The 16,438-nt window shown below is 33.6% G+C and overlaps 1 protein-coding gene across 4 annotated transcripts in view; it reads left to right on the plus strand.

Moving 5' to 3' along the window:
• The first annotated feature begins 4,194 nt into the window (after positions 1-4,194).
• Positions 4,195-16,438, plus strand: part of grh (grainy head) — a 161,194-nt gene continuing 148,950 nt past the window's right edge. For all 4 annotated transcript variants that reach the window (XM_074143564.1, XM_074143567.1, XM_074143562.1 and 1 more), the window contains exon 1: positions 4,195-4,335. The gene's annotated coding sequence lies outside the window, so the exon portion shown is untranslated. The remainder of the gene's footprint in view (positions 4,336-16,438) is intronic.

Here is a 16,438-nt window from a genome sequence, read left to right on the forward strand (position 1 = left end):
AATCAACCTATACCTGTTAAACATTCATCAATTCATGAAGTAACGTCAATTCTGGTTAACAGAATTTATTCAGAACCTTAGCGCACCCGGAAATCTTATGGGTGAACCTAAAATCAATTACCATATTTGAGACGCGCTAACTGTACAGCGTCTTTTCCTTTTGTAGCCTCTTAACAGTTTACTATCTACTGAGCACTGTAAAGACTCGCAATCATGTTAAATGTTCATCTACATTAAATAATAAAAAAAAAGATGGAGTTTCTTAACATCACACGTGCTTCTGGGATAGAAGTTAGCGGTTACGCTATTTAATAAAGTGCCATTTTTAGCATAATGTACGGGTATAACGCTTAAATAAAATAAATGACAAATTAACTGCTAAAAAAAGGTGCAAATTTTGTAAAGGATTTTGGATGTTTTTTCACGATTTTCGCTAAAACCAAAATACAACCGTTTTTTTTTTAAAAACAAACTTAGTTTTAACTACCCATTTAACACGCAAAAATTTTTTAAAAAGTAAATTTAGTGTAAGTAAGTCTTACAGGAGTTGGTTCTTGGATAATTACTTCTCAAGTGCTATTTCAGTAATTTCAGAATCATTTGACCACACAATATTATTAGTAAATATTTAATACTAGCTGTACCCGTTCACACGTTGCTGTGTTTGAACAAAAAGGCAGTTTTGATACCTCAAACATAGTCTATTAATGACCAAATATATACAATACATCGAAATGAAAATTAACAATAAAATTACCCCTACTTCAGAGTACAGTAGTGTCCTTGCAAAGGTATCATTTCTACATAATGTGAAAAATTCAGTTAATGTTGTTGGCGGTGGTGACATTGCTCTTGCACGTACATTTTCTGATGTAAAATACACACGCTGTCCATTTTCAAGATGTACAGCTAAATGAACAACCGTTGAATATCGTTCATGAATGGAAAATGATATACAGGTAATACGCCATACAGCCTCATTGCTACTTATGAAGCGTCCCAGTTGATATTGGGTGACTTCATCGTTAGATGCAGTTGTATTTTCCACTCCAAACACTGCCATATCGCTTCCTTTGTTCACATATTTGCAAATATATTTTGTAGCTTTCACTGAATTGCAGTACCCAACATTTATGTGTGCGTTATACGTTTTTAGTAGTAATGGAGAATATGGTACTACCCAACGATTATCAACGTCAATAGTATTGTTGAGTACTTTTAGTTTAATGGATTTTCTACCATCCTCGGTATAATTTATTCTCGTATTAATAATTGCAAAAAACTGTTTTTCATGGTTTTCATGGTTACACTTTTAACAAATATTACTAATTAAATGTTATTTTGATATTTTTGGGAAATTTGTTCGGGTGCACCTAGAACCCCAACTTTGATTTTAAAAAAACTTTGCAAAAACCTTCCTGGTGATATACCTAATAATTTCCCAAATTTTCACGGCGATTGGATGTATGGTTTTTGAATCTATCAAGTACAAACAAACAAACAGACACACATTCATTTTTATATATCTGTACCTCGGAGGGAAAAGGCACCATGTCACAAAAAGTAAATTTTACAGGGGAGCCAAATGAAGATATCTTTCCAAATTCATTTTTTGTTCCACTTTTCCGGTTGTACTCTTTCTTGTACTTCTCACCATAATTATTACAGTTGGTATGGCCACTTAACCTCCCATATTTTAAAATATTTTATTTTGATCTCCATTGTGAAAAAAATTTATGCCCATGTAGTGCCTTTTACCCTTAAGTAATGAAGTATCATAGCGCTTTTTAAATATACATAAATCGCTTAATAGTAAACATAGGGCATAGTTCTTTACACCTGTAGAAAGAGCAACAAAAAATTTGTAAAATGATGCCAAAATCTGAAAATCGAAAAAAATGGACATGGTGCCTTTTCTCTCCGAGGTACAGATATATAGATTTGGCTAAAAATCTGAAAAATGGTGAAATATAGAAGAATTAATGACGGTTTATCTGTTTCAACCGCTTCGTTGGTTATTTATCCAGCTTAAATGTTGGAGAAGATGTTACAATCGCCTTTAACCAGCACTCTCCACTCTGTAAGTTGTCTGAATGTTTAAGCATTCTCATGTTTATTTGATAAAGTAAGAATTGAATAGGGATTTCATATAATAGATTCAGAACATCAATTTTTTGGTTTGTTTTGTATTTACCTGAATGTTATTTGTTCATATTGAAAATTTAAAAAAAAATTATTCTTAAAGTTAACAAACAATGTTTTACACTGTTGTTATTTATTTTTTTTAAGACAATGATAGTTTATACTATGACTATTAAACTTCGCAATTCTCGCATTTCTTGGCTTATATCTTAGAATAACGAAAAAAAGAATACCTTTTGCGCCAAAGAAGCGTCGTAAATAGCTGCATGATTAGATCTCATTGCGTTTATATCTTGCCTTTATTATGATGCTTGTTTATCGTTATACACTCAAACCATAGAAGATTTAGGTACAATAACCTTGTAAAAGGTTTTGCTTGAAATATATTATATTCTATTTACCAACTTTCTGATAATTTTAAAAAGCCATTTCAAAACCGATAAATGCTTTTCCCTGAAACTGACAGCATCTTTAGTCAAATAGTCAACAACTTTTATTGCTTTGTAATCCATATTGACATGGAAATCCATTTTAAGCTTATATCAAGATCTCTTTGTACGTCATCTATATGATAACGTGATTAAGATTTAAAGAAATGATGGATAGGTTTTTTTCTAATAATTTTTATTTAACATATTCTACTAATCGCTTTTTTTTAAAAAAAACAAAGAAGACACGTCATTTTTATTTATTTTACTTTTTACGAAATTCATTTCATTAAAATTGCTGATTTTTCTCGAATGCTTTAACTACTTATTTCTTTCAAAATTTTAGTAGAAGTGTATTAGAAGTCAACTAACTTTAAGTAAAAAATTTCCAAGTAAAATTGTAAGTTAAATTCTTGATTATTGGATATTCAGTTGTGTTTTTATTAAGATTTTTACTTTGATAGTTACCAGCTTACATGTTGCTCTTGCATTAAATACTTTTCAAAAAGTGGTAATCATGCACCTAAATAGCTCACTACCCTACCTAGTTTTTTAATAAATACAATCAACTAGCTAACTTTTAAAGTAATAATAATAATAAATAAATAAAAAAAAATCTTCCACACAGTAAAAAATAATACTTTTTAACTTGATGAAACTGAAGTCTTCAGTTCGAAAGAGAGGTTTTGTATATATGTGTGCGTTAAGAGATTGGAGGCTGTGGAGCTGAGTGAGTGAAACAGATAGCATTAAAAATAAAAAAGTATAGAAAGAGATAGAATGATTGTGGAGATTGTAGAGCTAGCCGCACTGTTTGGGTGGGTATATAACTATATATATATATATGTATGTATAAACTTAAAAAGTTCTGAAGGAGAAGAAGTGGGAGTTCTAAGTGTGTTGTGAGCATTAGTAAATGTGTGTCTGTGTTGAGAGGAGGGAGAGAAATAGATGCTGAGGAGGTTTTTAAGAGCGCTCTCTTTTTTTTCCAATTTTTTTTTTATTTTATTTCTATTTTTTTGTTTTTTTTTTGGGGGGGGAGAGGGTAGTAGGGAGAATTGGGAGGTAAGGAAACCAGGAGAGTAAAACATAGCATATATACGAGTTTAGCTCTGCACAAGAGCTCAGTTTTGTTAAGAGATTGCTGCTATTTAAGAGAGAATAAAATTATTAAAGAGCGTGCAACAGAGATAGATTTGACTAAACAAGTGGGATAGTAACTATGTACTATAGGAGCTGCACTGAGAAAGAGAAGAATCTGCGTTCTTCCCTCTCTCTTTTCTTTTCTTTTTTTTAATTTATTTTTTTTATTTTATTTTTTATTTTAACAAGCAGAGAACCTTCTTACATACACGGGCGGCCATCTTGGTTGGTTGTGGCCGCATACAACCAGCTAGCTAGAAACGGACAGTCAAGCCTTAGGCCCAGAACAGAACAGTAATCAAGTAAGCTCCACCGTGCGGGGCCACTCCTGTGTATATATATATTTTAACCGCAACAGCTGGTGTGATAATTTTTTTTATTTTTTAAACAGCAATAGTTTGTTATTTTTTTTTTTAATATATACTTTTTTTTAATCAGTTACCCATACACAAATAAAATAAAAATCTGTGCGCCTACAAAAAAAAAAAAAAATAATAAAATAAATGTATAGTGCTCCTTTTGAATAAGTTCGGATAACTTAAAATAAAGAATCACCAAAAAGTGTAGAAGCAAAAGAGAATCAAAAAAGTACAGCCTGGAATCAAGAAAGAACTAAAAAAAGGTCGGGAATTCACTATTATTACTTTATAAGATATATTTATTTATATTTTTGTGTGTATTTTAATCGTCATATTTCTCTCATCTTCCTCCAAAAAAACATAAAATTGTAGTGCTCCTTTTTTAGTCTTCAGCTTCTTAATTCCTTTTAAGATCTCCAGTCTTTAGCTCGTTGTGTGGCAGCCAAGAAGGACGGTTTGTTCTTTCAACTTTAGTCCCACCATTTAAAAAGCGATTGCCTCTTTCTTCTGCTTCTTCTTCTTCTTCATCTTCACAAAAGTAGGAGGGGGGCCCCATACATAGTCTTCTTGTATGGAGTGAGACTGGCCACTGACCCAACCATTACATAACTATAGAAAAAATAAAATAAAGGTCCAATTAATTTATTTATTAAGTATTAAATACATCTCTTTCATTTAATTTCATTTGTTTAAAATTGGAATTAATCTCTCATTAAAAAAAGTAAATAAATCTATTAATTTTAATTAAATAACTTTTTTGTTCTTTAATAAATTAAAACAAACTATTTCTAGCTAGGAAAGGTTAGGTCTGTCTGCTTTGCTTTTCAGTATCAGCTTTTATTGGCAATTTCTTCAAAATTTTGGTTCTAGACTAATCTAGACTAGTAGAGCTGGCAACTTTAAGCAAGTAGTTGGCTCTTAGGCAACAAATGGACCCATTATTTCCCTCTAGAACAGAATATTCCAAGTATCAATTCAAGGAAGGCCAGGTCAGTGGCAAGAAAGAATTCTGACCTCAGTTTAGGCACCAAATTTGGGATGTTGTTACAGTGTTTTTGCTTTTTTTTAACCAACTTTAAGTACTTTAATTAGAATTAATTCTTTTATTTTTAATTAAACTTAATTTAATTCAAAATTAAGCTTATTTTTTTTTTGCTTGTTATTAAAATTTTTGAAGTCTAAAGCTTTAGTTGAAATCCACTCGCAGATACTGCATCTGCCTTATTAGTACGAGTATACCAACTTTTTAAAGCTTATCTTTAATTTAAAAAAGTACCAATAATACAGTTTAAATTAAAGTATTGCTTAAACGTTTTCTGTAAAATAACAACATCGCTTCTTCTCCACAGTTAAGAGAACTAATCTCATGGAGAATCCTGTAGCTTTGCTAGCAAAGAAGCTGTACTACTTACGGCTTCACTTTGGTTTTAGGTTATCTTTAGAGACCAATTTACACTAGCACAATTCAAAGCTTCAGAAATTTTAAGCTAGTTTAAGAGATATCTCTCTGTTCCCAGGTTAGGGTATCTAAACTTTGGAGGCTGCTGTAGCATTTTTCGGCTAAAAAAAAGTAAACTGAGCACTTTTCTTAACTAAATCAAATCAATCTTTTCAATAATACAAGTATTTAACCGGTTAAATTCAAATTTAATACAGTATTTATTCATTTGAGCTCAACTTTTTTCAACCAAAATGAATAATGCAATTATTACTTTTTTTAAAAAAAATGACAAATTCTATCTATACTTTAATTCAAATTTAATATAGTATTATTCAGTCAAATTAATGCTTTTCTTTAAGTTAATTAAACATTTTTAGGTAGTCCTGTTGAATTTGTATTAAAAAGGTTATAATTAAGTTATGTTATAGTATTTATTTTTTTAGTCAGTGTTATAGTTCAGTTTTCTAGTTAGTGTTATAGTTTTTTAGTCCCTCTACCAATTCTTTCCTCAGTTTTCAGCTGGGTTAAGGATTTCTTGAAAACAACAGGGTCTTTCTCGCGCTTTGGTGTAATCAAGAGTTTAGTTTGTTGGAAGGAAGATTTAATTTTTCTGCAGCAATTTATTATTTGTCCTTTTTAGCCATCAAATCTAGTGTAAAAACCGATAATTTGTATTATTATAATTTGTTTTTGGGCAGGGTCCAAGAAAATCGCTGTCTAAAAGGCCCATATCGGTACATCGACGAAAAATAGAAACACAAAACCAAGCCTGAGAGAAAAACCTAGACGAACAAATCGTATAAAAGAACCTTAACGGGGTAACAAGCTGAGAAACTCTTCCACGGTTAACCTATTCCAGATAGAAGATTCTGAACCTGTTATCTTTACAAAATCCCAGAGAAGAAGGGGGAGTCATCATTTGTATGCGAAACATTTCTTAAGCAAAAAATTTCAGAGAGTTTCAGTTGAAGTTTGAATTCCAATGTTTTATAGTTCTAGCGTGCGATCAGATGGCGCTGTATATACCTAAGTCTAGATTGGCGGGCTTTTTATTTTTAGGGATAAAGCTGCTTTTAGGCCTGATGTATACCTAAAGAAAAACCATAAAATGATCGAATTTGATGTAGCAGAGATAAGAGAGTATTTTACCCTCAGTTTAAGCATCAAACTGAGGATGCTGCAGCATTTTTTAGTCAAAATAAATTTTTTGCCAATGAATTTGATTTAAAAAAAATGTAAGTTTAAAGTAGATCTGGTTTCCACTTTTAATTTTAGAGATTTTGCACTTCGAGAACAACTTATTCCAGTCTTGCTACTTTTATAATGTTTGGAGTAAAGCAAACTCAGCTTCTGTCCTCAGTTCTGGCACCAAAACTTGGGATGCTGTGCAGTTTTCAGAAGTTGAATCTTTTTTGTTTATTACCATGGCTCGATAGTTTTCTTAGTTTGGGATGTAAAGTAGTCCAATCTAGAATCAGGGCTCCTGCTGGTCTGTTATTGTTGGCTCTTCTTAAACGTCTCTAGAGTAATCTGCGGTATTCAAGACCATCAGAATTGAGGCAAAGTTCAATTCTGACCCTAGTTTTGGCACCAAAACTGCTGTAACATTTTTTTTTAGACAACTTCAATCTTTCTATCAATGTTTTAAACCTTTTTTAATTCTTTAATTTAGCAATTGAACTTATTTGATTTAATTACAACTAAATATCTTGAATCGTGGTCTTTTTTGGGGGGGTTTTAGTTGTAGAGAAGCTAAGGTGGAACCATTGCGCTCCTAAACACTATTCAATCACGCAAGTAACAGGAGAAATAATTCTGAACCTAGGTTCGAAACCAAACGAGAGATTCTAGGAGCTCTCTTCATCCAATTTAAATACAATTCCAAAGATTTCATCTGTCGCAATTAGCTTAATTTCCTTGTTGCTAAACGGTTTTTGGATCTTTTAACCATTTTCTGTTATTGATTGATCAGGTTTGTTTAGAGAAATTAGACTTCAACGCGTTTCAACATTTTGTCACCACATATTCTGACTTTTATTTTAACGCTAAAGAAGTGAATTTAGTTATTCTGTAATTTAAATGAAAAAGTTATTTGTTTCGATTTAAACTTTTTGAAATGGGATCCTAGTTTTAGCAGTGAACATGGGATGCTGTAGAACTTTTAATTAAATTAAACTTTGTTTTCTTTAAAATGAACCGGTTAAATTGAATTAAATTTCAATCGAACTAAACCTTTTTTAAAAGAAATCAAACCTATTTTCAATCAGAGTAAACCGTTTTTATACTATACCTTATTATCATTAAACTGAGGACTTCTTTTTATTTTCAATCAAATTAAAACCTATTTTAATTTAAATTCAATTTAGAAATTGAAATTTCTTTGAGCTTATCCTTTTTTTACAAAAATTAAATTATTCTTTTCTCCATAAAAAAAAGAATTTTAAAGTGCAGGACTTAAATTTTATGACTAAAATTTGATCATTGTTTCTTAAATTTAAATATTTATAAAATATGTCATAAAAAATAACATCTACCATGAAATATTGATCTTCCTTTCATTAAATTGCAACTTGATTTAGATTTCCTTCTTCTTGGTAACCTCTCGTACCTCAGAGAGAGGTGTCTTCGATGGTTCGCTCCAAGTTCCTTTTCTTAGACCATTTACTCTTCTACTCCAATTTTTTTTTTTTTGACTGTTCTCTTTAAATGACGCCTTTCCAAGTGTTTCTCTACAGCACGATCAAACCATCTGTTGTCTCTGTGCAATCTTTCCACATTAATCGAGGCTCAATGTTATCACAGTATTTCTACAAATCTTGCGCTCATGATTTTGCAAAAGAACCTGCAGCCAGTTCCTTTGATTTGGGTTCCTGATGTGGGGAACTATGCTTATTAATCTTTAAAACCTAAATAGTATACGATGAGAGAATTTTAACTTTGTTATATTTGATACACGATACATAGCCCTATCATTTGTGTTGGAACATTAATTTTTTTGAATAGCTTGGATTTTAGAAATCTGAGATATGAGTTGGAATTATCTATTTCAAACCATGAAAACAGAGTGCGCTGCCAAAATCTTACTTTTAGAACAAACTGAATACATTTTAACCAACTTAAAATCTTTTCTCATTTAACTTAAATTAGAAGATTTAACTCAGTAAACGTTTAATCAGGAGTTTGTGTTTTGAATGGAATTATCGAGGAATCAGCTCTATGGCTTTTTCGCCCCGCTGAAATCGTGATTCCACAGACTCTGCAAAAAGGAATAGGTTAGGAATTTCTTCAGGGATCTGCGTGCCTCGATGGGTTTTCTAGTCTTAACTTCATTTAACAATCATACAGACCACAAAACAAAAAAAAACTCGCAGAAGTAGTTGATGAATGTAATTAGTTGGGCTAGCTCTAGCGGCTAACATGTATTCACACTTTATATACGCCTACATGCTAAGGCACCTACACTCTAATAAGTAGATTCAATAGAGCTTTCAGGGTGCAGTAGATTCTACTTTAGAACCATACTTTGTCTACAAAACTTTTGAAACTCACAGATATATTATCAATCATGTAATTGTGATTGTGATTTGGTAATGATGGTGATTACCACCATCGATTGAAACATTTAAAAAAGAATCTGGTTAGAACAATTACACCACTTCTTTTGACTACAATTTCCAAGGCTTGCTAAAATTTTTTGTAATTTTATTAAATGCAATTTGTACTAAGTTAGTTTTAATACAAGTTCACTGTAGTACATCTGAACGGAAATCTGATTCTTGTTTCCCCTCTTAAAATCAATTTCCGTGAATAGAATTTAAAAAAAAAAAAGCGATAGGTCTTCTTAGTATGCTTCAAAAATAGAAATTTTTAGCCACATATTATGATTCTACATGCTTGATAATATCATAAAATTACTGTTTATGGCACATTAAAGTTAAACCTAACCCAATCCTTTTTAACACAAGAGCTATTTTACTTTGGGAAAGATAATAACTTGTTTTCGCGTTCTACCCAGGAGCCTCCTTCTGAACTCTTTAGTCTAATCAAACACATAGATTTGGAGGGATTCTCTAAGTGAAGGACGTTACAACAGATCTTTGTGGCTTAAATTGACTGGCCAATTCTCACTTAATCTAATCTTATCTAAACTGATCTCCATTTTTCTTTTTTTTGTCTTTATTTAGATTAGGGAGTATGTTTTGAATGTAAATGGAATCGTGGTAGTACGAGGGTCGTTTGAAAAGTCCGTGCAAAAATAAAAACTACTTAATTTTTTGGGGTAAACCTTTTTTATTTTTCAACATAGTCTCCTTTTAGGCTTATACACTTCGTCCAACGCTGCTCTAGTTTGTTGATCCCTTCCGAATAATAGGATTTGTCCAAGTCTGAAAAATAGCCATTCGTTTCTGCAATCACCACCTCGTTTGAATAAAATCTTTTTCCCGCCAGCCATTTCTTCATATTGGGGAACAAATAGTAGTCCGAGGGAGCCAAGTCTAGAGAATAGGGGGGATGTGAAACGAGTTGGAACCCTATTTCCATTAATTTTGCGACCACAACTGCTGAGGTGTGAGCTGGTGCGTTGTCGTGATGGAAAAGGACTTTTTTGTGGGCCAATCGTGGGCGTTTTTCTTGCAGCTCGGTTTTCAAACGGTCCAATAACGATGAATAATATGCACCTGTAATAGTTTTACCCTTTTCCAGATAGTCGATGAGGATTATTCCTTGCGAATCCCAAAAGACAGTCGCCATAATCTTTCCGGCCGAAGGAACGCGGTCTTCGCCTTTTTTGGCGCAGATTCCCCCTTGGTAACCCATTGTTTAGATTGTTCTTTGGTCTCAGGAGTGTAGTGATGTATCCATGTTTCATCCACAGTGACGAAACGACGCTTAAAGTCCTGCGGATTCTTCTGGAACAGCTGCAAACCGTCCTTGCAACACTTCACACGATTTCGTTTTTGGTCAAGCGTGAGCAATCGCGGCACCCAGCTTGCGGATAGCTTTGTCATGCCCAAATGTTGATGCAAAATATTATGTACCCGTTCATTCGAGATGCCCACAGCACTAGCAATCTCACGCTCCTTCACTCTTCTGTCATCCATCACCATATCATGGATTTTATCAATGATTTCTGGAGTAGTAACCTCAACAGGGCGTCCAGAACGTTCAGCGTCACTTGTGCCCATATGGCCACTCCGAAAATTTTGAAACCACTTATAAACTGTTCTAATCGAAGGTGCAGAGTCACCATAATGTTTATCAAGCTTCTCTTTAGTCTCCTGAGGCGTTTTGCCTTTCATAAAGTAGTGTTTAATCAACACACGAAATTCTTTTTCGTCCATTTTTTGAAAATCACTCGACTTCCTCGATTCAAACGAATGCCAAACACAAAGAAATAGACCGATCTGGCTGAAACTTGGTGTGTGTTCTTCCAAGAGATGCTACTAACTAAACATAACCTCGATACGCGCCAGTAGTGCTATCTCTCTGACTTTGCACGGACTTTTCAAACGACCCTCGTATGCAGATATATGAGAGTTATGGCATTTAAACTTGCGTTGTTGCAAGAGCTGCTTTTTTTTCCCCATAAATGTTGTATGTAGTCAATATTATTAAAACTGCCCGATTGGAAAGTTGTGTAACGGTTGTTCGTCTCGTGTATTTTTAGCAAAAATTCGTTTTTGAGACAAGTTTAGGGTAGACTATACAGGCTAAAGTTACACATGAGTATAATTTACAATTATACAAACTGTAATAAAATAAAATAGTTAGAAAATTATAATAAGAGAATAGATTGTGTTTGTTTATTTCTTTTAAAAAAGTTAATTCTTTCTCACTTGAGTACAAAAGCTATGTAATAAGATGTGTGATGGTTCTATTGAAGTAACAGACCTGTTCATACTATCTGTGCCGGCAACCGACCGTACATTATTACCTGCTAAGAAGCGGACAGGTGTTAGGTCTTACAAGTGTCCTATCGACAAAAAAATCATTGATTTTCAGCAGCTTTAAGTTATTTTTTTCTGTTATATTAGCAAATTGAGCGTTATAATCTAAAAAGCAATCTATTGATCTTACATAAACTTCTTTTTTTGTTATAATTATTGTTAAATTTGTGCAGGTTAACCAGGAGTTAAATACCCAAAATTTACATTTGTTTGAAAAACAATAATAGAATAATCTTTCCGCCTTAATTAACGGTACGAAATTAGTTCGTAAGTTGGATGTCAAGCTGGTTTCAAAAAAATAGGCAGTTCTTTACCCTTTTTTTTTTTTTGAAAAATTTTGTGCGAACAATCACATAACTTCCATTTACCGCAGTTTACAAAATTAATTTCTCTTGAAACAGTTAGTGCTAAAAAAAAAAAAGTAAGTTGGCCTTCAATATTCTACGTTTTCACATCATCAGATTCGCTTTGCCCGGAAGCTGTGTGGTCCTTTGGAGTTTCACGGGGGATCCGCCCCCCTCCCACCCGAATTCTTTTGCTTATGACTTGGCAAAATATCTGGTAAGTGTAGCCACCCATCTAAGAATGGGTGTACACTAAGTCTTGGAAGTGATGGATGTAAATTCCAGAGGTTTTGGAGCTATTGGTCTAAATTTTCGGTGATGTTCTTCCAACAAAGGCAGGGCTGCCCATTTTTGGATTTTTTTTTTTTGATCGTAGGCCTTCTGATGAGCCAGCTTAGATTAAGTGAACACATAGGCCTAACAACTGGATAGCCCTGAATAAAAAATTAACCACTTCTTCTAAGAGACTTCTAATTTACTCCTCATAAGACTCCTGATTCTAGTAAATCAGTAAGGACTAGAAGAGGTGCAAGACTTTTAGTCATTATTACTTAGGCTTTGACCAACCCTCATGGAATCTGATCTTCTCATTAGATTTAGTAATCTTTTGAAATCAGAACGTTGAGGTACGTTGTATTAAGATAAGGTCATGCGAGTTCATAGTAGATATCCATTTCCTGTCGAGTGACATAACAGAATACATTTAATGTTATCTTCTCTTAAGCTGTATAACATTACAGATGTACCAACATACAGACACTAAATACATACAATTACAGTGGCTAAAATAAACTTTTCTCTCATTTCTGGCGAAGTGAAGGCCATTTAGGTATGACCTCTGTTGTTTAGTCACTAGATTACTTAGAACTATTATCTTTAACTTTCGTTTACTAGTCTTTCGAGGAACTAACGCCGTTGCTGTCCTTTTTTTTTTTATAGGGAGATACAAATTTTAAGGTTAACTAAATGCGGAAAAATTTAGTGTTAATTCTCAAAGTTAGTTATCACCAACAGGTTTTTAAAATCTATAAAGCACTTACTTATTCAAACTTGAAATTTCAACACCATGCTTAATTCATACGTTGGGCAGGTGTTGGTTCTAATGGTCAAGAGCGTGGCTTTGTAAGTGGAAGAATCCCAGTTCGAATCCCGTGTATGACTTACCTTTTATTTGTTAAATAAAATTGTTTATAGTAAAGTATGTGCTTCCATCTCCGTCCACGACACCTAATTGGTAGTTTGACGTTAAGCCCCGCCTGAAAAAAACTAGGCGATTACTTTACTTTACTTACATTTCATACGTTGTCTTACAGTTAGTGGGAAGCCTGCTCTTGCCCCCTCACCTCAAAAAGGTGTACTTACAAAACAAAAATGTGAATATTTTATTAAAAGTCTTTGCACTCATGGCTGTTTTGTTTTATTAAGTCTAAATAAGTTTTAGCCAGTTTATTTTGAAAATAATAATCCACTTGGTGCCAATAATTCAATTCTTTGATGCAAACAAATAACTATACAAATGCGAGGTCAGCCCTTAGAAGTTCAAAATCTAGCTCTTTAATTTTTTGTATGCAATCTGCTGTTAAGTTTGTGGTCTTGTATTATCACATTACGTATTATCGTTTTTTTCCTTTAACTAAAAAGGAAGAATACTTTTGATAGCATGGACTCTATCCAATTGTGCTATCTAACAGTTACAAGTGATAACTCCACATCGGGTACCAAGTAGAACAGCACCAAATCTAAGATCAACCACTGAAGAACCACTGTTTTCTAAAATGTGGTTAAAATATTAGAAACATGGAATTATCTAATGCGATTTAACAACAATCAAATGATACTGAAAGGACCCATCTAGAAGTGGAACGTAGGTTTGGTTAGACTGAATCCTAGTTAAGAGTTAACAAGACGCTCATTATGGTTTTTCTCTTTTGAAGTTAGTAATAAAAAAGTGGTTCGAGTTATTAAGCCATTCAAAGAAGATATAAATTTGGTGACTCCATCTATTTATTTAAAAGCACTAGTTTAAGTGTAAACAGTGCGGGAAATTATAATATAATAATTGACGGTTGATGCATCTTCAAAGCCACTGCAAATGGCGTTCTAAATCAATCTAAAGAAATGTCATCAGAAAACTAATGTGAAATTCAAGGGTATTTTAGATCTGGAGAATAGAAAGTATGGAATATTATGAACGTGCTTCATGCCAGGAACAAAGTTACCACTGCCTCTGTTATTGGTAGACTTAGAGCTATCTTCAACATGGCTTATTCCATCAATTTTGGAAGTAGAAGAGCAGAGAGCAGAGAAACAAATAGCTCTGATATTTTTTCCTATCAGAAATAATTTCTTATCAACAGCTGAAAAAGAACTGCAACTATCAAATAATTCAGAGTCATTGACGCCATTGTTGCAGTTGCTGCATTAACTTACATAAAACCTCAACAATGAAATCAAATTTGCACTCTGTGCAGTGAATATACGAGGTGTGTTCAAAAAGTAACGGGAATTTTTAAATTTCGCGGGTTTGGAGAGTCTGATTGTAAAAATTTTTTTTATTATGTTGGTACACATGCCCCTGAAGTACGATAAAATTTTCAGTAATATTCATTGTTTACTTCTTAAGTGGCAGCCGTTAAGGTTAGACGTGTTTTTCGAGCTTGGCGATTTTTGTTTGTTAAAAAAAATGGATCAAAGAATTTGTATTAAATTTTGCGTAAAAAATGAAATAAAGTGTGTGAAATGTTAATAAAGGCATATGGTGAGTCTGCTATGAGTAAAACAAGGATTTACGAGTGGTATAAGCGTTTCCAAGATGGCCGCGAAAACGTTGAAGATGACGAACGACCTGGACGTCCAAGCACATCAACAACCGATGAAAACGTGAAAAAAGTGAAAGAAATGGTTATGAACGATCGCCGAATCACAATCAGAGAAGTCGCTGATGATGTTGCCATATCAATTGGCTCATGCCATGAAATTTTTTCGGATGTTTTGGGTATGAAACGTGTGGCAGCAAAATTTGTTCCAAAATTGTTGAATTTCGAACAAAAACAGCGGAGAATGGAAGTTGCTCAAGAGTCACTCAATGAAGTCGACAACGATGCGGATCTACTGAAACGTGTTATAACAGGTGACGAAACATGGGTTTACGGATATGATGTCGAAACTAAGGCTCAATCGTCCCAGTGGAGGCATTCTGGATCGCCAAGACCGAAAAAGGCTCGACAAGTGCGGTCGAATGTGAAGGTTATGCTCACTGTGTTCTTCGATTTTAATGGCATAGTGCATCATGAATTCTTGCCACAAGGTCAAACAATCAATAAGGAGTACTACCTACAAGTTCAACGCCGTTTGCGTGAAGCAATCCGAAAAAAACGCCCGGATTTGTGGCAAAACAATTCATGGATTTTGCACCACGATAATGCACCTGCTCACACTTCATTGCTTGTTCGTGAATTTTTGGCCAAAAACAAAACTTTAACGATGCCCCAGCCTCCATATTCACCAGACATGGCTCCATGTGACTTTTTCTATTTCCAAACATAAAGAGAACATTAAAAGGCCGTCGTTTTACAAGCATAGATGACATTAAAAGCGAATCGCTGAAAGAGCTGAAAGCTATCACAAAGATCGAGTTTCAGAAGTGTTTCGAGGATTGGAAAAAGCGCTGGCACAAGTGTATTGTATGCGAAGGGGACTACTTTGAAGGCGACAATATTAATGTAGATGAATAAATAAATATTTTTTTCAAAAAACGAAAATTCCCGTTACTTTTTGAACACACCTCGTATACTATTTCAAAAATTTCGCACAGTTGCACGTGTAGTGATGCTCGAGTTTCTATTGCACACAACAAGCAACATGCACTCTAACTTGGTATATCTGTGCATCATACGCACAAATAACATATGCAGGTGTTGCATCACCAAACCTCCTTGCCTTTAACACCTCACACACCACAATCTCTTGATACAATTCTGCGACAAGTTCACCACTTAATTATTCTACATCATTTCACAAATACAATTAACGTTTATGTCTCTTATTGGACAATTTATTCGACAAATTGACGCAACATAACATACCACAATAGGACAATCGTTAGTTATACATCTATGGAATTCTAACGGATTGTGAAAGCACGTAAAACTAAGTAAAATCTTTTACTACAGGAAAACAAAGTAAGACATGGGACAGGCAAATTGCAGTCACAAAACAGGCAAACATTAACATTACTGGTTATAAACTGCACAAAACCACGCTGACGGTATTGGACATAAGGACAATATAGTAATTTCTACGCGATAGCCACTACGTTTTTACTATCTATTGTGGAACCAATTGCTGTAGAAATCTCTCTACCATACGTTTGTCACAAACAGCATTTTGTTGTCATCCCTGTACACAGACTGCTGAACAGTTCGAGCATTTATTTTTCCTCTCTGCAAACAGTTCTGGGTAAAAAAAAACAACTCGAATTTTGGTGGCCAAGTCTCTGTATTACTGAAAATCTTTGTTGATCTCCATTTGATCCTGAACATTTCAAGTCCAAATCATCACATCTCGCGTATATCGTTTTGATATTAGGAAAAAATAAGCTGAGATGAATTTAGCAAAGTAATGAAGATAGATA

Source organism: Rhodnius prolixus, unplaced genomic scaffold (genome assembly GCF_049639745.1).
Source record: "Rhodnius prolixus isolate KJV_2025 unplaced genomic scaffold, Rpr scaffold_12, whole genome shotgun sequence".
In the NCBI taxonomy this organism is placed as follows: Eukaryota; Metazoa; Arthropoda; class Insecta; order Hemiptera; family Reduviidae; genus Rhodnius; species Rhodnius prolixus.